The sequence below is a fragment of the Lontra canadensis genome, unplaced genomic scaffold (genome assembly GCF_010015895.1).
Source record: "Lontra canadensis isolate GAN:19392208 unplaced genomic scaffold, GSC_riverotter_1.0 scaffold15, whole genome shotgun sequence".
Lineage (NCBI taxonomy): Eukaryota > Metazoa > Chordata > Mammalia > Carnivora > Mustelidae > Lontra > Lontra canadensis.
The window spans coordinates 26,680,272-26,699,459 of record NW_022631009.1 but is presented as its reverse complement, the minus strand read 5'-3'; positions in this window follow the sequence as shown (position 1 = coordinate 26,699,459).

Below are 19,188 nucleotides of genomic sequence, written 5' to 3'. Positions count from 1 at the left end.
GTCTAAGCCAGGGATGTTAAAGTTACACAAGGAAAACTTTTTTTCGTGGTACCCTTTTATTGCTTTTATAAGTTCTATCAGTCGTTATAGAACTTAAATAATAAATTCTTCCCAACATATTGGTGTAACCCATAAAATGGGACTAACACTGCTTGGATTAGCATAAAATATTTTCACATCTTAGATAATATATTATTAGAATAGAGAAAGTTTAGGATTAAAATAACATATACTCTTGGGGCACCTGGGTGGCTCAGTGGGTTAAAGCCTCTGCTTTCAGCTCAGGTCATGATCCCAGGGTCCTGGGATCAAGCCCTGCATTGGGCTCTCTGCTTAGCAGGGAGCCTGCTTACCCCTCCCCTCTCTCTCTGCCTGCCTTTCTGTCTACTTGTGATCTCTGTCAGTTAAATAAATAAAATCTTAAAAAAAAATAAATAAAATAACATATACTCTTGCTCAGTGGCTCATAGCAATTCATTTGTAAAGGCTTGAAAACATGAAAATACAGTCTACTATGTGAGGCACAAAGAATGCAGAGTTAAATAAGATGGAGTTTTGCAATTAGTTGAGGTGACAGACATAAAGATAATTGTTACATGGTATGAAATATGCTATAAAAGATTTGTAATAAATGTGAGGAGAGAATAGTGAAAATAATAAATGTTGTGTGGGGTATATGGTCATCAGGGAAATCTTTGTAGGAGAAATAATATTTGAATAATGAGTAGGATTGAAAAGAGGCAAAGTTCATTCTAGGTTGAGAGAATAGCACAAAGGTTCTGAGGGACTCCTAACAATGCAAAGAGCATTTTGTTTATTCATTTAACAAATGTTTGAAGACAAAATTTTTTTAAAAAAGATTTTATTTATTTATTTGACAGAGAGATAGCGAGAGAGGGAACACAGGTTGGGGGAGTGGGAAAGGGAGAAGCAGGCTTCCTGCTGAGCAGGGAGCCCAAAGTAGGGCTTGATCCCAGGACCCTGGGATCATGACCTGAATCAAAGGAAGCTGCTTAACCAACTGAGCCACCCAGGTGCCCCTGAAAACAAGTGTTTATCAACTTTTATATAGTGGCTCTGTAAACTTAACGCTTTGAAGCACTCCTCTGTTCCAAATGTAAAGCAGTGATAGATAAAATTTTAAAAGTAAAATTTTAAAAGATGCAGTTGTGCTAAAAATAAAATCAAACAAGTATCTCTGTGGAACAGATACAAAATAGAAATGCTTGGTAGTCAGCAGAGGTGCAAATGAAAGAATAGGGCTGCCTCTCTCTGGGCACAAAGCCTGGTAGTTCCTGCTCATGGAGTAAATAGCTCTCTGTGAAGTGTTAGGGAAGAACCAAACTCAGTAATTGAAATCAGGGCTGGGTGAAAAGCTGCTCTCTTGCAAAAGGGGGTAAAATAAGGTTCATATGAAACTATGGGCGATGGAAGAAGCAAACAACTTTGTGACCAGAAAAGGAACCAAGCCCCAAGATGACTTTGTGACAGCAACTGTTATATTGTATCTAGTCTTCAATATAAGATATGGCTTTGATATGAGGAACATGGGGGATAGGGTAAAAACATGATAAAATTAGACATGGAGGAATAAACAGAGAAAAGAATCCTGGAGATCAATGATAACTCCTAAAATCATAGGTGAAAAATACCCTAATACTAAAATAATAGTCAGGAGGATAAAAACCTTGGGGGTTCCTGGGTGGCTCAGTTCATAAAGCATCTGCTTTAAGTTCAGGTCATGGTCCTGGGGTCTTGGGATTGAACGCTGCATCAGGTGCCCTGCTCAGTGGGGACCCTGCCTCTCCCCCTGCTTGTGCTCTCTTTCTCCCTCTTTGTCAGTGAATAAAATCTTTTTAAAATTTTTAAATTTTTTTAAGTGAATAAAGTCTTTAAAAAGAAAAGAAAAAACTTGTATGTTAATTCAACACCTAATAGTTAATGTAGTAGGACAACCTGATAAGTATCTTAAAATAAATACGTTTAGGATGTTTAGAGAGATGAATGAAGAAATACCATCCATAAGGAACAAGTAAATAAATAAAACCCAGGGTGAAAGGAAACAAGAGCTGGATATGAAAAAGAGTTAGTTAAAAATCCTGGAAAATAAAAGCTCTAAAGGTGGAATATGCTCTAGATTAGACACAGGCAAAGAGGAATCAGTAAATTAGAAGAGAGTAATAAATAATTTGCCCAGAAACTCCAGTTAGAGATCAGGAGAATGTATATGAATGAACATTTAAGATACCTGGAGGATATATGGACAGACTCCTGTATACATCCAATAACTGTTTCAGAAGAAAAAGAGTGCATTGAACCCAATGCAAAGGAAGAATAATTAGACTGACTTCTCAGAAATCGTGTATGTCAGAGATGCACCAATATAATTAGCTTAGGAAAAACATCTGTCAATCTAGAATTTTATACCTAATTGAATTACCATTTAATATTGAGGTCAAAGTGAAGACATTTCAGACATACAAAGACTGAGAGAGATTGCAACAATCAGACACTAAAAGAACCACTAAACAGGTACTGATAGAATATATGCAAAAATTTTGAGCAAATTCGTAAATTCAGTAATATACTATTTGGAAAATAAAGTGCATGTGTGTGTTTAGAACAAAGTAGAGGTAGTTAATGTGTAGCTAGAGTAGGCTAAAGACTTTGTGATCTGAGGAAAAATAATAATTTTGGATAATTTTAGACTTCTAAGAAAAAATTCCTTCACTGCTCAAAGGGTTTAGGCTCTTTTTCTGAGGGAGACTGTATCTAATAACCGGCTGATGAGGGAATATGAAAGTCCGTTTTTGTTTGTTTGTTTTTTGTCTCAGAATTGGACAGCTCTGCAGGGTCATCCAACTCCATAACATCTCATGGGATCTGCTGAAGTCTCCGTTGAAACTGTGTCTCACTTCGTCTTTTCCCCCTGCCCAGTGATGCTTTTCTTTCTCCTTATAGCATTTCTCAAAAAATCCTCAGCATACAAGTCTCTCAGCGTCTAGGACCATTGGGAACCAGAAGTGGTCCCAGGAAGCAGATTCTAAAATGGAGTATTAGAGCTGGCTCACTTTCCTGACCAGCTGACAGTGCAAATGCCACCATCACTGGTGGATGGAGTCCTGATAACTCCAGAAACGATGCAGCAGTGAAAGAGTTGAATGACCAGTGGTGGCATTGGATTTGATCCTAGTAAAAAAGAACACATTGTCAAGAATACTATCTCAGTCACTAAGAGATTTAAGGGAGGTAGTAACCCTATGGACCATGAACTGGATGGCTTTTGCCATCAGTGAGAAGGAAGCACAGTGCTTGGTAGGCCTTCTGGCATTCTGGAGGAAGCATATTTCATGCTTGAGAATATTGCCCCGATTTATTTGCCCAGTGGGGCCCAGAGAAAGACTGAGTTCTGCAGCAGTTCTGGGCTGCAGGACAAACAGTTTCGACCCTTGGACTATATAGCCTTGCAGGTCCAGTTGTACTAAAGTTATATGTGGTGGGAAAAGACTCTAGAATATAAGGCAAGCCCCAATAGGAAAACCACAACCAAGATTCAAGGATTTCAGAGTAAGGCCATGACATCTGCTGGAGTGAACTATACTCCACTTTAAAAATAGTGTCAGGCATGTTCCTGAAGCCTGGTGTGAAGTGTCTGATCACGGAAACTCAAATAACTGAGTAATCAGAGCTGACCCTCATGGCTAGGTTCAGCCAAAACCATCTGTTTAAGATTCTCCCTCTGTCCCTCCTCCTCCCTATGCAGGTGTGCACTTTCTCTATCTCTCTCAAATAAATAAATCTTTGAAGGAAAAAAAAAAAGAAATGGAAAAATAAACAGTTGAGTATATACTTTGAAAATAATAAAAATAAAGTTATTTTAGCAATATTGATATCGAAAAAGATCATTTAGTATGTACTCCTGGAGTGCAAAAATGATTCACCACCAGAAAAAAATGCAATAACATAACATATCATATTTCCAAATTAAAGAAGGAAAAAATTAGTATATGAATGGATATATAAGCATTTGACAAGATGCAACATTTAAGTATAGTCAAATAATGTTGCTAAGCAGTAGTTAAAGTCAATTAACTAGAGCTGAAAGCATTCCAACATGGATATATTTTGAAAATGTGATGTTAAACAAAAATGTTATAAAATAACATCTATTATAAGATATCATTTATGTAAAGTTTAATTACTTGTAAAATCAGTATAATTCTGGATATAGATATATATAATGTTATATTGAAAAAGTATAAAAATATCTTCAGGAAAGATAAACATTAAATTAATAATAGTTTTTACTTCTAGGAAGAGGAGAGTATGCAGAAGGTTTAAACTTTATTTGCAATATATGCAAATAAAATAAAAAACAAACCACAACAAATAGTATTTATTGAGTTCTCCTTTTTGGAGACATTTTCAAGGCACTGAAGATGCTGGGATGAATGGGTCATGATCTCTGTTTTCAAAATACTCTCATTTCAGGAGATGGGACCTAACTGCATCTAAAATAGACAATATAAGGAAAGCCCTCATTGATTCCCATCTAAATTACCACAACAATGATTCTACTCAATGATCCACATATGTCCCTTGTTATTACTGTTAAGAGATATGGGTAGCAAATGTAGGCATTACTAACACAAATGGACATAGAGTATCTGCCTGTTGCTCATATTAGGAGAAAAACATAAATCTTAAGTCTACTTCCTTGTAAGATATTGTGCTTTATGAGACCATCATCAACCCATGGGTAACAGATATCATTACTCCTCTAACCCCTCTTTTAATCTAGGCAAATGGCCTGGGTATTCAGTACAAAAAGTTACCCTAGTGAAATCAACCTATAATTGGCTTGTTACCATAAGAGAATTAAGTTGAGAATCACAGAGGAAGGCAGGATGGATAGGAGCTAGGAACAGAATCCAGGAGGCAGAGGTGGAGACAGGATAAAAGGATACCTAGTCCTGGAGAGACTCCCAATTCGCAGGACTGCAAGTGATAAAAGAAAAAAGTCATTCTACACCTTCCCTTCATGCCACTTATAAGAAAAGCTTCCTCTTTATTTAGAGAAACATTAATTCTTTCTCATGGTTAATTGCTCTAAGTTAAATAAAATGTTTCTGAGAAACAATATGAAATACATTCAGATATTTTCCTATACATTTGGAATGCTCTAAAAAGCCATTTACAGCCCTTAAAATGACTGGCTCCATTTACACTTCCTGTTCTGTAAATGAACCAGAATCAATAAAACATTTTATAGTTCTGAATATATTCTGTGAAATGGTTCCTCCCAAATAACATACACTTCTACCTAATATTCAAGTTTATTTAACATCCAACCTACTCAAAATGAAATGTAAGCTGTAATGAAGACCCAGGGAGAGATATAAATACACAAAGAGTAGAAGGACCATCTATGATATATTTCAGAATGGGTTTTCTTGTATCCACTTAACTTTCAATATTTATGAACAGAGAAATTACATATATTTTCCTTTCACAAGAAAATTAAGAATTAAAGTTAATGTGAAAGTATGTTTTATTCAATTACCTCTGGAATTTAAAAAAAATATGTTTATAAGGATAAGCAGGAAATTCTGAAGCCAAATATTTGACAATTGGTAGTCCAGTTATGATTTTTAATCATAGAAGATGGTTATGCCTTTTATTTTTTCTTATATTTTTCAGTATACTTTACTCTCCATCTGATAAGGTTAGTTCCCTCTCATAGCTCTTCCTTTCCAGTACTCTCCTTGGTATGATTATACCTTTTAATCATAGAATAAATTTCAAGACAATTGGGGGGATAGTATAGGTTAACAAACAGCAAAAGTCTTGTGATCCATAGTAAAATTCTTTCAACAAGCATCCAGTATTTGAAGACTCTAATTAAAATTTTTATCTGTTTTTCTTTTTAATGTAAAGTAACGTAGGTATATAGGGCCCTGTGATTAGTTACTTTTAAAATGAAAATTATCAAATAAGTATTTCTCATGCATTTGGCATGTCTTGAAAAAAATCTATGTATGGATTTGAAGAAAAGGTTACAGGTTTGGGACTGTTTGGCTTGGAAATTGGAAGGATAAAGGATTATTATGAGAAGAATATTCTCCACCTCCAGAGAGGACAAAACAAGAGGAAATGAGCTTAAGTTATTTTAAAAGAAGGTGAGTCAACATGACTATAATATTTTGACTGAGTTCACCAGTTAACAGGGTTCTACTTAAATGACTGATTGGATCAATTCAGCAAACAATCCATCAGCCAGTTATTTTGGCAAAGAATGCAAATGCAAAGCCTTTGATTAGAAGGAAGTACTCCTTTAATTAAACATTAGGGCATAAATTCAAGTAAGATTATAGACTCTATCCCTAACGGTGTCTCAAATTAAAGTAGACAGTTATATAGATTGAATAGTTTAATCAGTCAATGAATATTTATTTAGTACCTACTTCGTTCTTAGCATTGAACTATTGAGAAGTGACTAGAAAAGAGAATCGATTAAACAACTTACAGTCTGTTATAGATTGAATTTTGTCTCCCCCCCCAAAAAAAAGATATAGTGAAGTTTTCATCTCCAATACCTGTGGGTGTGACCTCATTTGGAAAGAGGGTCTTTGCCAATGTAGCTAGGTGAAAATGACATCACTAGGATAGGCCCCAATCCAATATAACTGGTGTCCTTATATGAAGACAAGACAGAGACAAAGAGGGGAACGTGACCATACGAAGACAGAGAGGGAGAAGGCCATACAGGAATGAAGAGAGAAACTGGAGATGATGCCTGTACAAGGCACAGAAAGCCAAAGATTATTGGCAACCAGCGGAAGCCAGGAAACAGGCAAGGAAAAGGTTCTCTCTCAGAGCTTTCAGAAATAAACAATCCTGCCGACATTTGGATTTTGAACTTCTAGCCTCCAGAACTGTGAGATAATAAATTTCTGTTGTAAGCCACCCAGTTTGTGGTACTTTGTTATGGCAACCCTAGGAAATGAATATACAATTTTAAATTATTTTTTCTCCATTACATTAAAATACAATCTGATCTTTTATAAGTCATCGACTTATTCTTTCTTTTCATTGATTTTTAAAATCTAGCTTTATTGGTGTATAATTCACATGTGATAACATTTACCCATTTAAACCATACAATTAATAAACATTGGCCTGGAAACTAAAACTACCGGAAGAAAATGTAGGTGAAAATCTTCTTGATATTGGTCTGGGCAATGATTTTTTGAATATGGCCACAAAAGCACAGATGACAAAAGCAAAAATAAATTGGGTTGTGTCAAATGAAAAAGCTTTTCCATAGGAAAGGAGGCAATCAACAGAGTGAAGAGACAACATATAGATGGAGGGAACAACATACAAATATTTATTTATAAACCATACATCTGATAAGGGGTTAATATGCAAAATAAATAAGGAAATGAAACAATGTAGCAGGAATAAAAGAAATCACCCAATTAAAAAAAAAATGGTCAAAGGACCTAGGTAGACATTTCTCAAAAGAACATATACTAGTGGCCAACGGGTACATAAGAAGGTATGCAATACCATTAATCATCAGGGAAAGGCAAATCAAAATCACAGTGAGTCCTCACCCTATGCCTGTTTAAATGGCTTTATCAAAAAGATAAACAAGGGCACCGGGGTTGCTCAGTGGGTTGGGCCTCTGCCTTTGGCTCGGGTCCTGATCTCGGAGTCCTGGGATTGAGTTCCGCATCAGGCTTTCTGCTCGGTGAGGAGCCTGCTTCCTCCTCTCTCTCTCTCTCTGCCTGCCTCTCTGCCTACTTGTGATCTGTCAAATAAATAAATAAAATCTTAAAAAAAAAAGATTAAAAAAATTTTAAAAATTATTAAGTGTTGATGAGAATGTGGGGAACAAAGAATCCTTATACTCTGTTGGTAAGAATGTAAATTGGTACGGCCATTTTGGAAAACAGTATGGAGTTTCCTCAAAGGATGAAAAATACAACTACCACACAATCCAGCAACCTCACTTCTCAGTATATTCCAAAGGAAATGAAATCGGAGATACCTGCATCCCTATGTTCACTGCAGTATTATTCATAACAAGAAGAAAGGTGGTCTGCCCAAGTGCTGACATATGAATGGATAAAGAAAACGTGGTATGTATATAAATGGAATATTAGTCAGCCTTAAAAACAAGGAAAGCTTGCCATTTATGACAATAAGGATGAGACTAGAGGACATTATGCGAAGGGAAATAAGCCAGACACAGAAAGACAAATACTGCTTGATCTCACTAATTTGTGGAATCTGAACAAGTAACAGCCCTAGAAACAGAGAATAGAACTGTGATTACTAGGGGCTGGGGGTGGAAGAAAGGGAGAAAATGTGGTCAAAGGATACAAAGTTTCAGTTATGCAAGATGAATAGATTTTGGAGATCTAATGTACAGTATGAAGGCTATATTTAACTATACTGTATTGCATACTTGAAATTTGCTAAGAGTAGATTTTCATTTTTCTCTCATGCTCAGAAAAAAGCGAGCTATGTGAGGTGATGGATACATTAATTAATTCAATTGTGGTAATCATTTTATGATGTATATGTATATTAAAACATCACACTGTACACCTTAAAAAAAGTAATGCATTTAAGTAGATTTTAGTATCTTGACAAATTGTACAACTATCACCACAGTCTCAGTTTAGAACATTCTTAACATCTCCATGTATCCTCATTCCCCTCTCCTCTAGACACTGGCAATAACAAATCTACTTTCTGTCTCTACAGCTTTACCTATTCTGGAAATTTCACATAAATGTAATCATATAATATGTGGTCTTTTGTTACTGGCTTCTTTCATATAGCAGAATGTTTTCAAGATTTACCCATATTGTAACACGTATCAGCCATATTTATCCATATTGTAACACGTATTGCCAAATAATATTCTATTGTATAGACACAAGCACTTTTGCTTATTCATTCATCAACTCATGGACATGAAAGTTGTTTCCACTTTGGCTATTGTGAATAATGCTGGTATGAACATCTGTGCAAGTGTTTATGTGGACATGGTTTTTTCATTTTTCTCAGGTATCCACCTAGGAGTGGATTGCCAGGTCCTATGGTAACTCTTACACATTTTGAGGGATTGCCAAACTGTTTTTCCAAAGTGGCATTTTGTATTTTTACCAGCCATGTATGAGAATTCTAAACGTGTTCTGAATATTATCTCGTACATTCCTTATCATAACCCAGGGAGTAGGAACTATTATTACCTACCACGTCACACGGCTGAGTGCACTGAAGCAGAGAGTGGTTAGGTAAATTGTTCAGCTTCACAAATCTCCTCCGAGGCCTTCTAAATGAGTAGGTTTCTGAACCTCTCCCTCCACATCCCCCCTGTTCTCCAGGACAAAATAACCTCTTCTTCTCCAAACACACTTTTGAAGGCATCTAGGCTGTTTATTCTCGGAACATCATTTCATTCATAGGACTCTGGATGGTGGGGTACCACTGTCTTCTTGCAGAGTTCAACTGCAGCCTGGAGATAGGAGATCCCAAACGGCTTTTATTTTTTCTTATTGATTTTGTTTTATTTAAACATTTTGTAAGACTTAAAAGATAATTTATTACTTGAAAACATTTAAGGTAACCTCTCACAGGCTCTAGGAGGAAACCATGCTCCCAAACCAGCATAAATAGGATACCTGATACTAAACTGATTCAACTATGAATTAAGTAATATTTCTTAGGGGTTTGTGTGGGTTGAAATAACAAGGAGAAAATTCATTTCTAACATTTTGAAAAAAAAAAAAAGAGTAAACGGATTTCATTTTTATCCTCAAAGACTAGTGAAAATGGAAGCCGTGGTGACTTTCATGCTGACGTGAATCATAATGTGGCTTGAAGTCAGGTGAAATCGCTGATGATTTCTTTAGCAGTACGCATTAGTTTTCTAAACATGCTGTCACAAATTACCGTGAACTCAAGTTGCTCAGAATAACAGAAATTTGTTCTCTCACAGGAGGTCAAAAGTCCAGAATCAAGGTGTTATCAGGACACATTTCCTCTCTCCTAACTTCTGGTGTTTTCAGGTCATCCTTGGCATTTCTTTCCTTGCAACAACATGACTTCAATCTCTGCCTGCATCGTGACATGGGACCTTCTTCCTTCTGTGTATCTGTGTCTTCACATGAAGCTTCCTCCCCTGTGTGACTCTCTCTGTGTCTCTTCTCTTCTAAATAGACACCAAACATATCGGATTAAAGGTCCATCCTACTCCAGCATGACTTCATCTTAATATATACCCTAAGTACATCTGCAAAGATTTGGACTTATTTCTAAACAAGGTCACATTCACAAGTACCAGGGGTTGGGCTTTCAACGTATCTTTGGAGGAGGGAGACACAACTCAACTCACAACACAGTAGATTACTATTAGTGAAGCATGCCTCCATTAGTGTTGGTTTCTGATGATCTTTTTGGGTTTAGGTATTGGTGGTGTGATTAAAAGAAACTGCCAGGTATTAAGACAAATGCTGGTCATTATAAATTCAAATCCCTGCTATCTCCTTTGAGGTATAGGAAATCAAATTCTTATTCTTTGTTTTAGAAGATTTTATTTATTTACTTATTTTAGAGATAGGGAGCAAGGGGGAGGGGCGAGGAGAGAGGGAGAAGCAGAGTCTATGCTGACTGCAGAGCCTGACATGAGGCTCAATCCCACGACCCTGAGATCGCCACCCGAACCGAAATCCGGAGTCAGCTGCTTAACCGACTAAGCCACCCAGGGGTCCCCCAAATTCTTACTCTAATAATGCTGACTTCACTCAGTGTATTTGTGGGACCCTCTCTTTTTTTTAGTTTATTTTTTATTTTTTTAATTTTTTTTTAATTTTTAATTTATTTATTTGACAGAGATCACAAGTAGGCAGAGAGGCAGGCAGAGAGAGAGAGAAAGAGGAGGAAGCAGGCTCCCTGCTGAGCAGAGAGCCTGATGTGGGGCTCGATCCCAGGACCCTGGGATCATGACCTGAGCCGAAGACATAGGCTTAACCCACTGAGCCACCCAGGTGCCCCGGGACCCTCTCTTTTAAAATGACCTAAGGAATAATACATTATCTGAATAGTTTCAAGTCATGGCATGTGTTTATTCTTTGGAGAGATAGTATGCTGTAGTGAAGAAAATCGCTAGACTTCATTGGCTAAAAACTGGGTTTTAAGTTACTGGTGAAGTGATAATGTTCAGCTATGACTCTTTGCTCCAGGCAGAGGAAAACTGGAAAATCTTGTCTGAAGAGTCACACTCAGTGGATTTCAACCATAAAGTTTCACTGTTAAAATGCAGAATCCTGACCACTTCTGTCTTAACCTCCTTGTCTGTCCACCAATCGACCTGCAGTGTCCAGGGCACGCATCACCATCTGAAACTAGTGACCCAGTATGAAGAGAAGTGTCTGACTGATTTAAGAGTCCCTCAGAGGTACTGTCTGACAGAATTTCTAGGTCTCAGGGTGGAAGAGCAAGTCTGCCTTCCTTGGTGTCTTTCAATTTCCATAGACTCTTTTGCCACCAGAGTGTGTGTTTTCAGTCAGACAAATCTCTTTACATATATCTCCATTCCCATGGCAGGAGTGCTCTGACACACACTGGGCTGGGCCCAGGAACACCTATCCCTCTGATCTTTATATGCCTTCTGGAGAGTAGAAAAAGCACTGCACCCCCACCCCCCGACCCCATGACCCACCTTCATTGCCTTTCAGAGATGGTTCGGGGAGAGTTTTAGAATATGTGTCTGGTGGCAAACTGCGCAGATGTGAATTGTCTCTCTCCAGTATTACTAGGAGGTTGGACAATTTACTTAATGGCTCTGCTTCAGTGTCTTTAGCTGTATGAGGTGGTAATAATAGTACCTACCTCATGGGTTGCTGTAAGGAAGGAATGAACAATATTCAGGACATTTCCTGGCTCTACTCAGTGAATGCTTATAAAAACAACAAGTTATGGGGTGCCTGGGTGGCTCAGTGGGTTAAAGCCTCTGCCTTTGGCTCACGTCGTGATCTCAGGGTCCTGGGATCGAGCCCCGCATCGGGCTCTTTGCTCAGCAGGAAGCCTGCTTCCTCCTCTCTCTCTGCCTGCCTCTCTGCCAATTTGTGATCTCTGTCCGTCAAATAAATAAATAAAATCTTAAAAAAAAACAAGTTATAATAATAATAATCATAGCTCAACTTCATGTCTCTCCTGTTTTTCTTCTCCTACGCCCAGATCTCCATTTTTGGTCCTTATTCTCCTGTGCTTGGCCCTCAACTTGAGATTAGAAAACCACAGGACTCTATTCTGGGTACCCAAGTTCAGTCAGCATTATCTTTGCCTGGTGTATCACAATGGACTCCTAACCCACTTCCTCACCTATTTTCACCTCCTGTGAGTCATTTCCATAAAGGAGAGTAATCTTCTAAAACATTAATCACACCATAATATATCTCTGCTTAAAATCCTTCAGTGACTTCCCAACACATTTAAACTCTACTTCCTACCTTTATTTACAGATCCTTATGTCTCCGGCTTCTTTAGTGGTTGAGATCTCATGTCACACTTCTCACCTGAGGGTTCTAAGCTCATTCTAAGGAACCTGGTAATGGCTCTTTTGTCTGCCTAGAAGGCTCACTGTCATGCCATTTCCTGTCACTTCATCTAAGAGGACTTTCTTGGCCAAGCAATTGAAAATCCATATCCTGTCACACACATCAACTTACTGAAACTCTTTTCATTGCCCATATCATCATCAGTGTTACTTTTGCTGATTTATTTGTACTACTTACCTTTCCTCACTTGAATCCAAGCTCAATTATAATAGTGGCTTTTCTTGTCTTGTTCATTGTTCTATCTCCTTCACCAAGAACAGTTCCTGGCACATAGTAGGTACTCAATAAAGTTGGCTGTTACATTAATACTAATATTAACATTACTTTCTATCCCTGTAGATGCACATTCCTTCCTATGAAAACTCCATCTTTTTATAGGAATGGTAATATCTACTTAGCACACACCATTATTATGTAGATCAGATACAAAAAACATGTACTTAGCATAAAGATAGCTTTTTGGTTAATGAATAGACCCTACAGATTGAGAACAATGGTGATGGGGGGAAAGGATGATGGTGCATTTAAGGTCATATACCCAAATGTTCCATACTTAAGAAATTTTTCTGGGACTCCTGGGTGGCTCAGTCTTTTAGTGTCTGCCTTCAGCTCAGGTCATGATCCCCAGGTCCTGGGAATCAGCCCTGCATCAAGTTCCCTGCTCAGCAGGGAGCCTGCTTCTCCCTCTCCCACTCCCCCTTCTTGTGTTCCCTCTCTTGCTGTCTCTCTTACTGTCAAATAAATAAAAATCTTTAAAAAAAGAAAGTTTTCTAAAGTGCCATTATGTCATCTTTTAAAGAGATGAATAGTTAGCATTCTATACCATAATAAATAATTTTCAGTTTACAATTTCTTCAAAAAATTTCAAGTAGAAATACCATTCTAGAATGATAAATTGGGGGGTGCCTGGGTGGCTCTGGGGGTTAAGCCACTGCCTTGGGCTCAGGTCATGATTTCAGAATCCTAGGATGGAGTACTGCATCAGGCTCCATGCTCAGCGGGGAGCCTGCTTTTCTCTCTCTCTGCCTCTGCCTGCCACTCTGCCTGCTTGTGTGCTCATTCTCTGACAATAAATAAACAAACAAAATTTAGAATGATAAATTTGTAGTAGCACATAGTAATTATTCAATTAATGTTATTTAATTTTCTTTTATTATCTTATTTTGCAGAGATATGTGGCTTTGAGAAACAGTGAAATATCAGTTAACTTTCTACATCTGTACATAGAAAAAGTCTGGAATAAATTAGCAGCATCAGTAACTTCTAGCAACAGGATGAGATAAGCACATGAAGAGATACTTCAAAGTTTTGTTCTACTTACTTCTGTGTAGTTTGGATTTTTAAAAAACTTTAAAAAATGTCCACGTACTACTTGTGTTATTAAAAACAAACAAACGAAAAGCAAGGAAGTAAAAGAATGAAAACTCCACACTTTTTCACTAAAATAAAAATGAAAGGGGCCCCTGGGTGGCTCAGTCAGTTAAGTGTCTGACTATTGATTTTGGCTCAGGTCATGATCTCAGGGTTGTGAGACTGAGCTCAGTGTCTGGTTCCCTGATCAGTGTGGAGTATCCTTGAGATTCTCTCTCCCTTACCCTCCAGGCTTCCTCTCTCCCTCTCCCTCTCCCGCTCCTCCTCTCAAAATAATTAATTAAATAAATGAATGACTAAATAAATAAATAAATAGAACAAGAAAATTTAGAGAAATTTAGAACTAATATATGACAATAGATCAAAAATAACTATGAATTGGCACTGACTTCAGTTTTTAATTTCCAAGGAACATGCTCTGATGTTTAAAAAAATAAACAACTTGTTTTTCATTGCAGCCAATGTTTACTTAAAAAAAATCTAAAAATATACTTAATTAGTAAGTTATTTATAGCCATTAACATGAACAGAAGAAATGATTAATTTCTGTAATAATATTTTGGTTGTGATTATTAGAAAATCAAATGGCTTAAAGGAAATTTCAAAAAAAAAATCCTCAAATGAGAACATTTTAGAACTAAAGGAAATTAGTTGCAAGTAAAGTTTTGACAGTGCTCAGACAATTGCTCTTTACTCTGCAAGTTTTCCAGGTTATATTTAGATAAAGTAATGCAAATGAAAGCTGAAAACATGATGGTGGGATTGTTTTATTTCCTTAATAACTTTATCTAATGTTGTTATATTTTAGCTGTATATATATATATATATAATGTTGTTATTTTTTTTAAAAAGACATGAAATTTTAGGAATTTGTATTTATTATTTTGTTTATTTTTGTCTTGGTTTTTAATCAAATAATTTTAAGTTCTAAAATTAACATGTAAGAATTGAGGATAAAATTATCTACCTCACATGCTTTACCTTTATTATTTTTCTTTTATTGTCTTAAATTTTATTGTGATTTTTCACTTGATTTTTTATGTTTTCAAGCCCAATTTTCCCTTTTCTCCTTTTCTTTTTTTTTTATTTATTTTTTATTTTATTTTATTTATTTATTTATTTATTTTTTAAATTTTATTTTTTATAAACATATATATATTTTTTTCCCCCAGGGGTACAGGTCTGTGAATCTCCAGGATTACACACTTCACAGCACTCACCATAGCACATACCCTACCCAATGTCCATAACCCCACCCCCCCTCTCCCAACCCCCCTCCCCCCAGCAACCCTCAGTTTGTTTTGTGAGATTAAGAGTCACTTATGGTTTGTCTCCCTCCCAATCCCAACTTGTTTCATTTACTCTTCTCCTACCCCATTAACCCCCCATGTTGCATCTCCTCTCCCTCATATAGGGAGATCATATGATAGTTGTCTTTCTCCGCTTGACTTATTTCGCTAAGCATGATACCCTCTAGTTCCATCCACGTTGTCGCAAATGGCAAGATATCATTTCTTTTGATGGCTGCATAGTATTCCATTGTATATATATACCACATCTTCTTTATCCATTCGTCTGTTGATGGACATCTAGGTTCTTTCCATAGTTTGGCTATTGTAGACCTTGCTGCTATAAACATTCGGGTACACGTGCCCCTTTGGATCACTACGTTTTTATCTTTAGGGTAAATACCCAGCAGTGCAATTGCTGGGTCATAGGGTAGTTCTATTTTCAACATTTTGAGGAACCTCCATGCTGTTTTCCAGAGTGGTTGCACCAGCTTGCATTCCCACCAACAGTGTAGGAGGGTTCCCCTTTCTCCGCATCCTCGCCAGCATCTGTCATTTCCGGACTTGTTAATTTTAGCCATTCTGACTGGTGTGAGGTGGTATCTCATTGTGGTTTTGATTTGTATTTCCCTGATGCCGAGTGATATGGAGCACTTTTTCATGTGTCTGTTGGCTATCTGGATGTCTTCTTTGCAGAAATGTCTGTTCATGTCTTCTGCCCATTTCTTGATTGGATTATTTGTTCTTTGGGTGTTGAGTTTGCTAAGTTCTTTATAGATTCTGGACACTAGCCCTTTATCTGATATGTCATTTGCAAATATCTTCTCCCATTCTGTCAGTTGTCTTTTGGTTTTGTTAACTGTTTCCTTTGCTGTGCAAAAGATTTTGATCTTGATAAAATCCCAATAGTTCATTTTTGCCCTTGCTTCCCTTGCCTTTGGCGATGTTCCTAGGAAGATGTTGCTGCGGCTGAGGTCAAAGATGTTGCTGCCGGTGTTCTCCTCAAGGATGTTGATGGATTCCTTTCTCACATTGAGGTCCTTCATCCATTTTGAGTCTATTTTCGTGTGTGGTGTAAGGAAATGATCCAATTTCATTTTTCTGCATGTGGCTATCCAATTTTCCCAACACCATTTATTGAAGAGGCTGTCTTTTTTCCATTGGACATTCTTTCCTGCTTTGTCGAAGATTAGTTGACCATAGAGTTGAGGGTCTATTTCTGGGCTCTCTATTCTGTTCCATTGATCTATGTGTCTGTTTTTGTGCCAGTACCATGCTGTCTTGATGATGACAGCTTTGTAATAGAGCTTGAAGTCCAGAATTGTGATGCCACCAACTTTGGCTTTGTTTTTCAATATTCCTTTGGCTATTCGTGGTCTTTTCTGGTTCCATATAAATTTTAGGATTATTTGTTCCATTTCTTTGAAAAAAATGGATGGTACTTTGATAGGAATTGCATTAAATGTGTAGATTGCTTTAGGTAGCATAGACATTTTCACAATATTTATTCTTCCAATCCAGGAGCATGGAACATTTTTCCATTTCTTTGTGTCTTCCTCAATTTCTTTCATGAATACTTTATAGTTTTCTGTGTATAGATTCTTAGTCTCTTTGGTTAGGTTTATTCCTAGGTATCTTATAGTTTTGGGTGCAATTGTAAATGGGATGGACTCCTTAATTTTTCTTTCTTCTATCTTGTTGTTGGTTAGAGAAATGCGACTGATTTCTGTGCATTGATTTTATATCCTGACACTTTACTGAATTCCTGTACAAGTTCTAGCGGTTTTGGAGTGGAGTCCTTTGGCTTTTCCACATGTAGTATCATATCATCTGCGAAGAGTGATAGTTTGACTTCTTCTTTGCCGATTTGGATGCCTTTAATTTCTTTTTGTTGTCTGATTGCTGAGGCTAGGACTTCTAGTACTATATTGAATAGCAGTGGTGATAACGGACATCCCTGCCATGTTCCTGACCTTAGCGGAAAAGCTTTCAGTTTTTCTCCATTGAGAATGATATTTGCGATGGGTTTTTCATAGATGGCTTTGATAATATTGAGGTATGTGCCCTCTATCCCTACACTTTGAAGAGTTTTGATCAGGAAGGGATGCTGTACTTTGTCAAATGCTTTTTCAGCATCTATGGAGAGTATCATATGGTTCTTGTTCTTTCTTTTATTAATGTGTTGTATCACATGGATTGATTTGCGGATGTTGAACCAACCTTGCAGCCCTGGAATAAATCCCACTTGGTCGTGGTGAATAATCCTTTTAATGTACTGTTGAATCCTATTGGCTAGTATTTTGGTGAGAATTTTTCATCTGTGTTCATCAAGGATATTGGTCTGTAGTTCTCTTTTTTGATGGGATCCTTGTCTGGTTTTGGGATCAAGGTGATGCTGGCCTCATAAAATGAGTTTGGAAGTTTTCCTTCCATTTCTATTTTTTGGAACAGTCTCAGGAGAATAGGGATTAGTTCTTCTTTAAATATTTGGTAGAATTCCCCCGGGAAGCCATCTGGCCCTGGGCTTTTGTTTGTTTGGAGATTTTTGATGACTGTTTCCATCTCCTTACTGGTTATAGGTCTGTTCAGGCTTTCTATTTCTTCCTGGTTCAGTTGTGGTAGTTTATATGTCTCTAGGAATGCATCCATTTCTTCCAGATTGTCAAATTTGTTGGCATAGAGTTGCTCATAATACGTTCTTATAATTGTCCGTATTTCTTGGGTGTTAGTTGTGATCTCTCCTCTTTCATTCATGATTTTATTTATTTGGGTCCTTTCTCTTTTCTTTTTGATAAGTCTGGCCAGGGTCTTATCAATCTTATTAATTCTTTCAAAGAACCAGCTTCTAGTTTCGTTGATTTGTTCTATTGTTTTTTTTTTGGTTTCTATTTCATTGATTTCTGCTCTGATCTTTATGATTTCTCTTCTCCTGCTGGGTTTAGGGTTTCTTTCTTGTTCTTTCTCCAGCTCCTTTAGGTGTAGGGTTAGGTTGTGTACCTGAGACCTTTCTTGTTTCTTGAGGAAGGCTTGTACCGCTATATATTTTCCTCTCAGGACTGCCTTTCTTGTGTCCCACAGATTTTGAACTGTTGTATTTTCATTATCATTTGTTTCCATGAATTTTTTCAATTCTTCTTTAATTTCCTGGTTGACCCATTCATTCTTTAGAAGGATGCTGTTTAGTCGCCATGTATTTGGGTTCTTTCCAAATTTCCTCTTGCGATTGAGTTCTAGCTTCAGAGCATTGTGGTCTGAAAATATGCAGGGAATGATCCCAATCTTTTGATACCAGTTGAGACCTGATTTAGGACTGAGGATGTGATCTATTCTGGAGAATGTTCCATGTGCACTAGAGAAGAATGTGTATTCTGTTGCTTTGGCATGAAATGTTCTGAATATATCTGTGATGTCCATCTGGTCCAGTGTGTCATTTAAGGCCTTTATTTCCTTGTTGATCTTTTGCTTGGATGATCTGTCCATTTCAGTGAGGGGAGTGTTAAAGTCCCCTACTATTATTGTATTATTGTTGATGTGTTTCTTTGATTTTGTTATTAATTGGTTTATATAGTTGGCTGCTCCCACGTTAGGGGCATAGATATTTACGATTGTTAGATCTTCTTGTTGGACAGATCCTTTGAGTATGATATAGTGTCCTTCTTCATCTCTTATTATAGTCTTTGGTTTAAAATCTAATTGATCTGATATAAGGATTGCCACTCCTGCTTTCTTCTGATGTCCATTATATGGTAAATTCTTTTCCACCCCTTCACTTTAAATCTGAAGTTGTCTTCGGGTTTAAAATGAGTTTCTTGTAGGCAACATATAGATGGGTTTTGTTTTTTTATCCATTCTGATACCCTGTGTCTTTTGATTGGGGCATTTAGCCCATT